Consider the following 12,086-nt stretch of genomic DNA (forward strand, 5'->3'; position numbering starts at 1 on the left):
TCTTATGTCTCACAAGCTGGAAACGGGACCCGCTGGTCTCCTCATAGATCCTCTCTCCCAGCCTACCACCACGACCCTTCAATGGGAACCGCCATGGGAACGTGACCAGGCCAGTGATGTTCAGCCCCGTTATCAGTGGCCATTTTGGAACCCTTGGGGGTTCCTCCAGCTTCCAATCTTCCCCTCACCATGCCTACTCGGTGCCCTCGTCTAGAAGGGCAGAGGATGTGCAATGGGCAACTCTGTCTCCGGAATCCAGTACCGAGCATCAAGAAATGGTCTTAGAACCAGGGGCAACACCTGTAGAAGAAATTCTGCCATTTCCAGTCCTGGCTTCCTCTTTGTCCCCTCCAGACAAAGTTGTTTTGTCCAGGGCAATTTCACCCTCTCCTGATGATTTAAAAGTTTATCAGGAGTTGCTAAAGAGACTTGCCGCTGACTTGGGCATACAGGTCAAGGAGATCAGGGAGTCCTCACATCACCTGGTTGACCCTTGCCATCTGTGTGCCTCCAGGATAGCTCTGCCAATTAATGAGGTAATACTAGGACTTATAAGGGCTTTATAGCAGACTCCATCTTCATTGCCTCTCACCTCAAAAAGGGCAGAAAGAAAATACTATGTACCCTCCCAAGGTTTTGAGTACCTTTATACTCATCCACCACCAGGCTCATTAGTCATGACAGCGCTAATGACAGAGAGCAACAAGAGCACCAGGCTGCCACCCCCAAATATAAAGACCCTAAGAGGCTAAATTTATTTGGCAGGAAGATTTATTCAACAGGGCATTGACATCTGCGCATTGATAACCAACAGGCTCTGCTGGGGCTGTACAATTTTAATGTATGGGGCTCCATAGAGAAATTCAGAGATCTGCTTCCCCACAGAACATAAGAACGGCCATACTGGGTCAGAACAAAGGTCCATCTAGCTTAGAATCCTGTCTTCTGACAGTGGCCAATGCCAGGTGCCCCAGAGGGAATGGACGGAATAATGGACAGGTAATCATCAAGTGATCCCTTCCCTGTCGCCCATTCCCACCTTCTGGCAAACAGAGGTTAGAGACACCATCCCTGTCCATCCTGGCTAATAGCCATTGATGGACCCATCCTCCATGAATTTATCTAGTTCTTTTTTGAACCCTGTTATAGTCTTGGCCTTCACAATATCCTCTGGCAAAGAGTTCCACAGGTTGACTGTGCGTTGTGTGAAGAAATATACAGAACATTAGGCAGGAGCTCTCTTCCCTGGTCAATTTGTGCAGCCTGGTTGCGAGAACTTCACTGCAGATAGGGCAGGATGTAGCAGACTTGGCAGCTAGTACCATGGCTTCCATAGTTGCCATGCCCAGATCATCCTGATTACAGTCTTCTGGTCTCCCCTATGAAGTCCAGAATACTATGAAGGACTTGCCGTTTGAGGGTCCTTCTAGCATTCTACATGGACAAAACCAAGCACTTCTGTAAATCATCCCAGCTATTCATAGCAGTGGTGGACAGAATAAGAGTCTGTCTCCACCCACAGAATTTCTTACTGGATCACCTCCTGTATATGCATATTCTATGACTTGACCAATGTCACTCCGTCTAGCAGAGTCACTGCTCATTTGACAAGGACATAGTTGGTCTCGGCAGCCTTTCTGGCACGTTTCCAATTGGGCACATTTGGTAGAGTGGTAACCTGGTCCTTGGTCCACACATTTGCTGCCCACTATGCTGTGGCTCAAGACTCCAGAGACGATGCTAGAGTTGGATGGGTTGTTCTCCAATCTTTACTGAAATAGACTGTAATCCTGTCTCCTGTTTTTAGGGCTTGTGAGTCACCAAGAGTGGAATGCATATGTGTAATCACTCAAAGAATTAAAAACGGTTACTAACCTGTTCAATAACTGTTGTTCTTTGAGATATGTTGCACACGTCTATGTCACAACCCGCTCTCTTGCCCCTCAACATTGGCGTTCCAGCAAGAAGAAACTGAGCGTGACTAAGGGCAGCCCTGCCTTTTATATCTGCACACAGTGGCATGTGGAAGCAGCGGGAGCTCACTAACCCAGTAAAAAGTGTGACTTCCTAAAGCACTTTAACAGTCTTACCATGGAGTCAGAGACAGTCCTTTGGGCATTTTAGTCCATCTTTCCACCCAGGCAAGCTGGACTATATGATAGATGACGGGTTTCAGAGTAGCAGCTGTGTTAGTCTGTATCCGCAAAAAGAACAGGACGTGACACAAATACTCCTGTTCTTTATATGATAGATGGTCACTTTACACCAAAGATCACAGCAATGTTCAGTTTACTCCCAGTCCTAAAGGACCAGTCACTTACCAGGTCAATTTTACTCAGATCTCAAACAAAAGACAACACCTGTGGTCAATCCTGTAATAACGAAAGATTTATGAACGAAGCGAGGAAATAAGAGAGTTATTTAAAAGATTAAAGCCAGAAACATACATACACAAATGAGGTGCAATTTTAAGTTCAATAGGTAATAGAAGCTTCTATAATAAGCAAGCTTTTATGTCCTTTGGGGCTAACCCAAGCCAAACAAGTTGGGGATTCACTGCATTGGGCTTCACTGCAGAGAAGTGATGCTCAGAGATTCCCACACCTGAGCCATTAGGTGACAAATCTGAGGAACTGTCCCAGATTGAGGGGGTCATTAGAGGAGGTTTTGGAACAAGCTGGTAAATTAAACAGTAATAAGCCACCAGGACCAGATGGTATTCACCCAAGAGTTCTGAAGGAACTCAAATGTGAAATTGCAGAACTACTAACTGTGATATGTAACCTATCATTTAAATCAGCTTCTGTACCAGATGACTGGAGGATAGCTAATGTGACACAAATTTTTAAAAAAGGCTCCAGAGGCGATCCTGGCAATTATAGGCCAGTAAGCCTAATTTCAGTACCGGCAAACTGGTTGAAACTACAGTAAAGAACAGAATTATCAGACACATAGATGAACACAATATGGTTGGGGAAGAGTCAACACAGCTTTTGTAAAGGGAAATCATGCCTCACCAATCTATTAGAATTCATTGAGGGGGGCTACAAGCATGAGGACAAGGGTGATCCTGTTGATATAGTGTACTTTTAGACTTTCAGAAAGCCTTTGACAAGGTCCCTCACCAAAGCTCTTAAGCAAAGTAAGCAGTCATGGGAGAAGAAGGAAGGTCCTCTCACAGATCAGTAACTGGTTAAAATACAGGAAACAAAATATAGGAATAAATGATCAGTTTTCAGAATGGAGAGAGGTAAATAGTGGTGTCCCCCAGGGCTTTGTACTGGGACCAGTGCTGTTCAACATATTCATAAGTGATCTAGAAAAAGGGGTCAACAGTGAGGTGGCAAAATTTTCTGATGATACAAAATTACTCAAGATGGTTAAGTCTAAAGCAGACCGTGAAGAGTTACAGAGGGATCTCGCAAAACTAGGTGACGGGGCAACGAAATGGTAGCTGAAATTCAATGTTGATAAATGCAAAGTAGTGCATATTGGAAAACATAATCCCAACTCTACATACAAAATGAGGGGTTCTAAATTAGCTGTTACCACTCAAGAAAGAGATATTTGAGTCATCATGGATAGTTCTCTGAAAACATCTGCTCAATGTGCAGTGGTGGTCAAAAAAGCTAACACAATGTTAGGAACCATTAGGAAAGGGTTAGATAATAAAACAGAAAATATCATAATGCCACAATATAAATCCATGGTATACTTCCACCTTGAATACTGCATGTAGTTCTGGTCACCCCATTTCAAAAAAGCTATATTAGAAATGGAAAAGGCACAGAGAAGGGCAACCAAAATGATTAAAGGTCTGGAACATAAGAACATAGAACATAAGAAAGGCCGTACCGGGTCAGACCAAAGGTCCATCTAACCCAATATCCTGTCTACCGACAGTGGCCAATGCCAGGTGCCCCAGAGGGAGTGAACCTAACAGGCAATGATCAAGTGATCTCTCTCCTGCCATCCATCTTCACCCTCTGACAGACAGAGGCTAGGGACAGCTTCTATATGAGGTGAGATTAAAAAGATTGGGACCGTTGATTTTGGAAAAGAGGTGACTAAGGGGGAATATGTTAGAGGTCTATAAAATCATGGTGTGGAGAAAGTGAATAAGGAAGGGTTATTTACCCCTTCAAATAACACATGAGCCAGGGGTCACCTGATGAAATTAATAGGCAGCAGGTTTAAAATAAACAAAAAGAAGTACTTCTTCACACAGCGCACAGTCAACCTGTGGAACTCATTGCCAGGGAATGCTGTGAAGGCCAAAACCATAAATGGATTAAAAAAATAATTATATAAATTAATGGACGATAGGTCCATCAGTGGCTATTAGCCAAAATGATCAGGGATGCAAACCCATGCTCTGGACGTCCCTGAGCCTCTGACTTCCAGATGCTGGGACTGGACAATAGGGGATGGATCATTGGATGCTTGTCCTGTTCTTTTCATTCTCTTTGAAGCATCCAGCCCTGGCCACTGTTGGAAGATATGATACTGGGTTAGATGGACCATTGGTCTGACCCAGTATGGCCATTCTTAAGTTCTTATGCTCAATATAGGTACGTAACCATTTTTTCCTTTAGGGGAAGAAGCACGTACACTGGAGTGAATTGTTTTAGTAAGGTTCTAGATTTTTTTTTTAATTAAATATACACGCTGCTATGTATTTATGTTAGAGAAAGCAAGGTCAAAGAAATCCCCCTTGGACGTGGAGAGGAAGGTGGTGAGGTTTGTGATGCTCCTTAGTTATTTGAGGAGTTTATTGCACAGTCTCAGACTGGCCCCTCAGAAAGTTCCATTTCCTGCGCAGGTGAGCTTTACCCTTATTGTTGAAAGTTATAGTGTGCCCAAGGAGTGCAAATGTCTATTACAGCCTTCCCCAGAGCTTCAGCCAGTATTTTTGATATCCTGGACTCAGGGCATGGAGTGCCTTGGAGATAAGGACTGAGAACTTGAGTCAGCCCTTGCTAACATAGCAATCCTAGTTCTTTGTTCCTTGCTAGCATGGCACAGCCCTTCCCCACATGGCATCCAGTGGCCCCATCCTCCCTGTAGGGCTTCGGCTTTCCTAATGTGCTTCCATGTGCCTGATGGTAGTTTTCTCATTTCAAAATTCTGTGGCCCTGTCCTTCCCACCATAGCACCCAATGGCTCATACTCTTCACTGCTGGGCCCTGTCTGTCCTGCCACAACACCTACTGGCCTGTGCCCCTCCTCCACCCCAGCACCCAATGCTCCCTACCCATCTATCACAGCACCCAATGGCCCATACCTTTCTATTACAGCACCCAATGGTCCATACCCATCTATCACAGCACCCAATGGCCCATACCCCTCTATCACGGCACCCAATGGCCCACACCCGTCTATCACAGCACCCAATGCTCCCTACCCATCTATCACAGCACCCAATGGCCCATACCCGTCTATCACAGCACCCAATGGCCCACACCCGTCTATCACAGCACCCAATGGCCCACACCCGTCTATCACAGCAACCAATGGCCCATGCCTCTCTTCCACCCTAGCACCCAATGCTCCGTACCCATCTATCACAGCACCCAATGGCCCATACCTCTCTATTACAGCACCCAATGGCCCATACCCCTCTATTACAGCACCCAATGGTCCATGCTGCTCTTCCACCCTAGCACCCAATGCTCCCTACCCATCTATCACAGCACCCAATGGCCCATACCCGTCTATCACAGCACCCAATGCTCCATGCCTCTTTTCCACCCTAGCACCCAATGCTCCCTACCCATCTATTACAGCACCCAATGGCCCATACCCATCTATTACAGCACCCAATGGTCCATACCCGTCTATCACAGCACCCAATGGCCCATACCCGTCTATCACAGCACCCAATGGTCCATGCCTTTCTTCCACCCTAGCACCCAATGCTCCGTACCCATCTATCACAGCACCCAATGGCCCATACCTCTCTATTACAGCACCCAATGGCCCATACCCCTCTATTACAGCACCCAATGGTCCATGCTGCTCTTCCACCCTAGCACCCAATGCTCCCTACCCATCTATCACAGCACCCAATGGCCCATTCCCGTCTATCACAGCACCCAATGCTCCATGCCTCTTTTCCACCCTAGCACCCAATGCTCCCTACCCATCTATTACAGCACCCAATGGCCCATACCCGTCTATCACAGCACCCAATGCTCCCTACCCATCTATCACAGCACCCAATGGCCCATACCCGTCTATCACAGCACCCAATGGCCCACACCCGTCTATCACAGCACCCAATGGCCCATACCCGTCTATCACAGCACCCAATGGCCCATGCCTCTCTTCCACCCTAGCACCCAATGCTCCGTACCCATCTATCACAGCACCCAATGGCCCATACCTCTCTATTACAGCACCCAATGGCCCATACCCCTCTATTACAGCACCCAATGGTCCATGCTGCTCTTCCACCCTAGCACCCAATGCTCCCTACCCATCTATCACAGCACCCAATGGCCCATACCCGTCTATCACAGCACCCAATGCTCCATGCCTCTTTTCCACCCTAGCACCCAATGCTCCCTACCCATCTATTACAGCACCCAATGGCCCATACCCGTCTATCACAGCACCCAATGCTCCCTACCCATCTATCACAGCACCCAATGGCCCACACCCGTCTATCACAGCACCCAATGGCCCATACCCGTCTATCACAGCACCCAATGGTCCATGCCTTTCTTCCACCCTAGCACCCAATGCTCCGTACCCATCTATCACAGCACCCAATGGCCCATACCTCTCTATTACAGCACCCAATGGCCCATACCCCTCTATTACAGCACCCAATGGTCCATGCTGCTCTTCCACCCTAGCACCCAATGCTCCCTACCCATCTATCACAGCACCCAATGGCCCATACCCGTCTATCACAGCACCCAATGCTCCATGCCTCTTTTCCACCCTAGCACCCAATGCTCCCTACCCATCTATTACAGCACCCAATGGCCCATACCTGTCTATCACAGCACCCAATGCTCCCTACCCATCTATCACAGCACCCAATGCTCCCTACCCATCTATCACAGCACCCAATGGCCCACACCCGTCTATCACAGCACCCAATGCTCCATGCCTCTCTTCCACCCTAGCACCCAATGCTCCATACCCATCTATCACAGCACCCAGTAGTCCCTACGCATCTATCACAGCACCCAATGGCCCATACCCGTCTATCACAGCACCCAATGGCCCATACCCATCTATCACAGCACCCAATGGCCCATGCTCCTCACAGCAGGGCCCTGCTCTGCCCTTCCCACTATGAAGCCTGAGTCCCAACCCTTTGAAATCCACGGGTCTCTTTCTATTGACGTCCGTGGGCTTTGGCTTTGGCTGAAGCCCATAGGCCCCAGCTCCCCTGTTCCCCGCGTATCAACGTGGGGGTTTGACCTGCCTAAGATGGCGCTCCTTCCCCCCCCTTTTCTGACCGCGACAGGCCCCCGACCTCCCAAACATGGCGCCCGGCGCCCCCTTAATTCTCCCCTGTCACTGTCGGCTCCCGACCTCCCAAACATGGCGCCGGGCGGCGCCCCCCACCTCCCTCCCAATGCAGCGCCGGGCCGTGCCCTCCTCATCATGGCGGCGGCGCCGGCCCGTGACGTCACGCGTCCTCCTCGGCCTCCTCCTGCTGCTGCTGCTGGTGCCCGCCTCTCGCTCGCTCGCCATTGCGGCGGCTCAGGGCGAGCCGCGCCGTGTCCCCGCTCGGCTCCCTCCCCGGCCGCCGCCTGGCAGAGGCTCCACGGCGCAGGCCCGCTGCAGCGCAGCCGCTCTGAGGTGAGTGTCCTACCGCGCAATCTCCCAGCTCCTCCAGCCCCGGCGCAGCCGCAGCAACGCGGGGCCCCCGCCGGCTGCCCAGGCACCCCGCTCCGGAGCCCGCGCCGCCGGCTCGGCCTCCCCCGGCCCGGCCGGGCCCCGGCCCAACTCCCACCTCGGGGATGCGCAGGCCGCGCTAGGCCCGGGCTGGGGAGGCGGCGGGGGGGTGGGACCCCCCTTTCCCGGGGTGGTCTCCCCGCGCTCGGCTGTGGGCTGCGGGGCTGAGGGAAAGGCGCGGGCGGGATCCTTCCCCCCCCCCCCCCCTCTGGGGTGACCTGGGCGCTGCTGCCGGGAGGCGGGGGGGGGGGGGGGGGGGTGTCTGCCCGATCTCCGGTGCATCCCCAGCCCGGGGAGAGGGCTGCTCGCCCACACCGCTGGGGGGCAGGATCCCAGCCTGTGACCCCCCTTCTATCCAGGGGTGGGGAGAGGGTCTGATCTGCCACCCCTTGGGGGGCAGGATCCCTGCCTGTGACCCCCCTTCTAGCCAGGGGTGGGGAGAGGGTCTGATCTGCCACCCCTCTGGGGGGCAGGATCCCAGCCTGTGACCCCCCCCTTCTATCCAGGGTGGGGAGAGGGCCCGATCTGCCACCCCTCTGGGGGGCAGGATCCCTGCCTGTGACCCCCCCTTCTATCCAGGGGTGGGGAGAGGGTCTGATCTGCCACCCCTTGGGGGGCAGGATCCCTGCCTGTGACCCCCCTTCTAGCCAGGGGTGGGGAGAGGGTCTGATCTGCCACCCCTTGGGGGGCAGGATCCCTGCCTGTGACCCCCCCTTCTATCCAGGGGTGGGGAGAGGGCTGCTTGCCCACACCGCTGGGGGGCAGGATCCTGCCTGTGACCCCCCTTCTAGCCAGGGGTGGGGAGAGGGCCCGATCTGCCACCCCTCTGGGGGGCAGGATCCCAGCCTGTGACCCCCCCTTCTATCCAGGGTGAGGAGAGGGCCCAATCTGCCACCCCTCTGGGGGGCAGGATCCCAGCCTGTGACCCCCCCTTCTATCCAGGGTGGGGAGAGGGCCCAATCTGCCACTCCTTGGGGGGCAGGATCCCTGCCTGTGACCCCCCTTCTATCTAGGGGTGGGGAGAGGGCCCAATCTGCCACTCCTTGGGGGGGCAGGATTCCTGCCTGTGACCCCCCCTTCTATCCAGGGGTGGGGAGAGGGCCCAATCTGCCACTCCTTGGGGGGCAGGATTCCTGCCTGTGACCCCCCTTCTATCCAGGGTGGGGAGAGGGCCCGATCTGCCACCCCTTGGGGGGCAGGATTCCTGCCTGTGACCCCCCCCTTCTATCCAGGGGTGGGGAGAGGGTCTGATCTGCCACCCCTTGGGGCAGGATCCCTGCCTGTGACCCCCCCTTCTATCCAGGGTGGGGAGAGGGTCTGATCTGCCACCCCTCTGGGGGGCAGGATCCCTGCCTGTGACCCCCCTTCTATCCAGGGGTGGGGAGAGGGCCCGATCTGCCACCCCTCTGGGGGGCAGGATCCCAGCCTGTGACCCCCCTTCTATCCGGGGTGGGGAGAGGGCCCAATCTGCCACCCCTTGGGGGGCAGGATCCCTGTCTGTGACCCCTGCTTCTATCCAGGGGTGGGGAGAGGGTCTGATCTGCCACTCCTCTGGGGGGCAGGATCCCTGCCTGTGACCCCCCCTTCTATCCAGGGTGGGGAGAGGGCCCGATCTGGTCCCCCTCTGGGGAGCAGGTTCCCTGCCTGTGACCCCCCCCTTCTATCCAGGGCTTGGGAAAGGAGCCACTTGCCCACCCTTCTGGGGAGCAGGATCCTTGCCTGATTCCCCCCCCCACTCCCCTATCTGGGGATGGGTAAAGGGGCTGATCTGCCACCCTTCTGGGGAGTAGATTCATTGCCTGACCCCTTTTCTCCTATCCAGGGATGGGGAAAGGGGCTGCTCGCCAACCCCTCTGGGGAGCAGGATCCCTGCCTGGTCCCCCAGTTCAGGGATGGGGAAAAGAAAGGGGGTTGTTCCCCATTCCAATGGGACGTGGCTGACACCCCTGCCAATCCAGGGGAGAGCACTCGAAGGCGTCTCTCCTCGCTACCCTCCAGGGAGAAGGGTGCTTTCCCTCATCACCACTCCCAGTCCAGGGGAAAGGGGAAGGAAAGGGGAAGGAGTGAGTCTGGAGGGACTTATTCCTTCATTCTAGAAGTGAGCTTGGTTGCTGGCATTAGGGGGCGAGTGGAGGACTTATACCCCTGGCCTGTAACCACTGTTTTTAACGTGAGGTGACACCTGAAGAATCTTTCTTTTCCCCCCTATCTTGAGCAAGTTCTTTGGAGTGAACCATGGGGACAGGTCTGGGCTCTGACTCTTCCCCTTCCAAGGAATGGAGAAAGGATGGGTGGGTTCAGAAGCAGCCAAAAGCAAAAGCATGTGTTGCATGAACTGCACGAGTGGGTATTGCACCCATGTGACAGGAGGCAGGATCCCCAATGCACTCAGGAAGAGGGGCTGATAGTGGGTAATGCAACAGCCCTTACACATGAGAAGGGTGTGTTTACCTTTTGCAATCGGTGTCGTTCCCCCCCTCTCCCGCCATGTCTGACATTGGCTAGGGCAGTAATCTTTGCTCCTTGAGACTGGTTGCTTCGCGGGTAGGTCTAGTCCTTTCCTACTTTTGGAAGTTAGGAAGGCGGTTCCAGTAACTCAGGTTCCCTTTTTGTAAAGAGGGTGCATATGAGTATTTTGTGGCCAAGATCTTGTTTTGGAGCCACTCTGTACGGTTTGTGGGACAAAATACAGTCTAAATCATTCAACCAGTATTTTCTTGTATAATATATTCAAAGGGGGATTTAAGTCTTCAGTTACAAGACAAGAGTATTAGACTCAAAAGACTTCATTCATGCAGGGTCCCTGATTTGTTTCTTATAACTACTGGTAATTTCACTTTCAGTATGTAGGAAGATGCACCTTTGGACATACTAATCTTGTAATCTCCTTTGTTCCTTGTTTCACCCATTATGGCCTCCATCATCAATTCTTGACTACTGACTCTAATTTACTGGGGGCAGCGCTTACCGTTCTTTTTTTTATTTTAATACAGCCGTCTTACTGCTGTTCCAACCAGAACTGTCTTATCACTTCTCCTGCCAGGTTTTCAGTTCAGTGAGAATATTTTAGGTATTAAGGTGACTGCAATCATGTGTGTTTTTAGTGGTTTGCTTATACAAAACATTTATTATCTGACCTCATGGCTGATTGTGTTCACCTTTACATCAGCTGTAACTTCAGCTTGTGCACTAATTCATCAACATACTGCTCCAGCATTATAGTGGCTCATGTTTTAAAAACCTTTACATTCATTTTTAAAGGCCTGATTCTGGGAAATAATTCCTTTGAAGTCTAGATGTAATTCATCTCCTGAATACACTAGAATTTTACATTTAACCCAGCATAGGGTTGGGAATAAAAACTAACCAACCAACCAAAAATAAAAGAGAAAGAAAAGGGTCTACAGTGATGCTCTCAAGTCAGGAAACACCAAATTATATTTGCCCTCAAACCTCAACACTGTGGGTGTGCATTGTGGTGTAGTCTCCAATTATATGATCACATACTATTTCCCATATAACCATACTTTTTTCCACACGTTTAGCTACATGTAGTGTCTTTTAGTGCTGTAAACCACAGTTTATGCCATATATACAATATGTGCAGTGCATAAGGCAAGAGCTCCTATGGACTCCGTCCTCTCTATACATCCATCATGAATAAGTCAAGACAAGGAGAGCCATGCCTCACTTATTGTATGTTAACATGTGCATCAGGCTGTGTAGCTTCATATATTGGAATAATGTTTACATTTTATGAAATATTGTATGGCCTGTTGCACTCTTACAAGATACACAGAGAACGAGGCAGGGTTCCTGTTAAACACTTCATTTGCTACAGATGTTTTGTAAGCGTTTGACTGTAGATAAGTTATGCATGCATGTACTCTGTATACCTGACTTTGCTTGGAGTGTTGCATGAGTGTTTAAAATATTGCTACTCTGCAAAATCAAAACCAGTCTTCAAGTGAACATTCAAAGGCACATTTCATGAAGTGTCACTCAGGAAAGTTAACTTTCATAGACTATCAGGGTTGGAAGGGACCTCAGGAGATCATCTAGTCCAACTCCCTGCTCAAAGCAGGACCAATCCCTAAATGGCCCCTTCAAGGATTGAACAACCCTGGGTTTAGCAGGCCAATGCTCAAACCACTGAACTATTCTCCCCC

General features: G+C 51.2%; 1 protein-coding gene across 7 annotated transcripts in view; it reads left to right on the forward strand.

Annotated features, from left to right (window-relative positions):
• Positions 1–7,625: 7,625 nt before the first annotated feature.
• Positions 7,626–12,086, forward strand: part of NRF1 (nuclear respiratory factor 1) — a 110,398-nt gene continuing 105,937 nt past the window's right edge. For 4 of the 7 annotated variants that reach the window (XM_042842252.2, XM_005281314.5, XM_065552223.1 and 1 more), the window contains exon 1: positions 7,661–7,821. The gene's annotated coding sequence lies outside the window, so the exon portion shown is untranslated. Of the gene's footprint in view, positions 7,822–12,086 lie in introns of all 7 variants that reach the window. The other 3 variants (XM_005281312.5, XM_042842254.2, XM_065552189.1) reach the window with 3 other exon arrangements.

Source organism: Chrysemys picta, chromosome 1, assembly GCF_011386835.1.
Source record: "Chrysemys picta bellii isolate R12L10 chromosome 1, ASM1138683v2, whole genome shotgun sequence".
NCBI classification, from domain to species: Eukaryota; Metazoa; Chordata; order Testudines; family Emydidae; genus Chrysemys; species Chrysemys picta.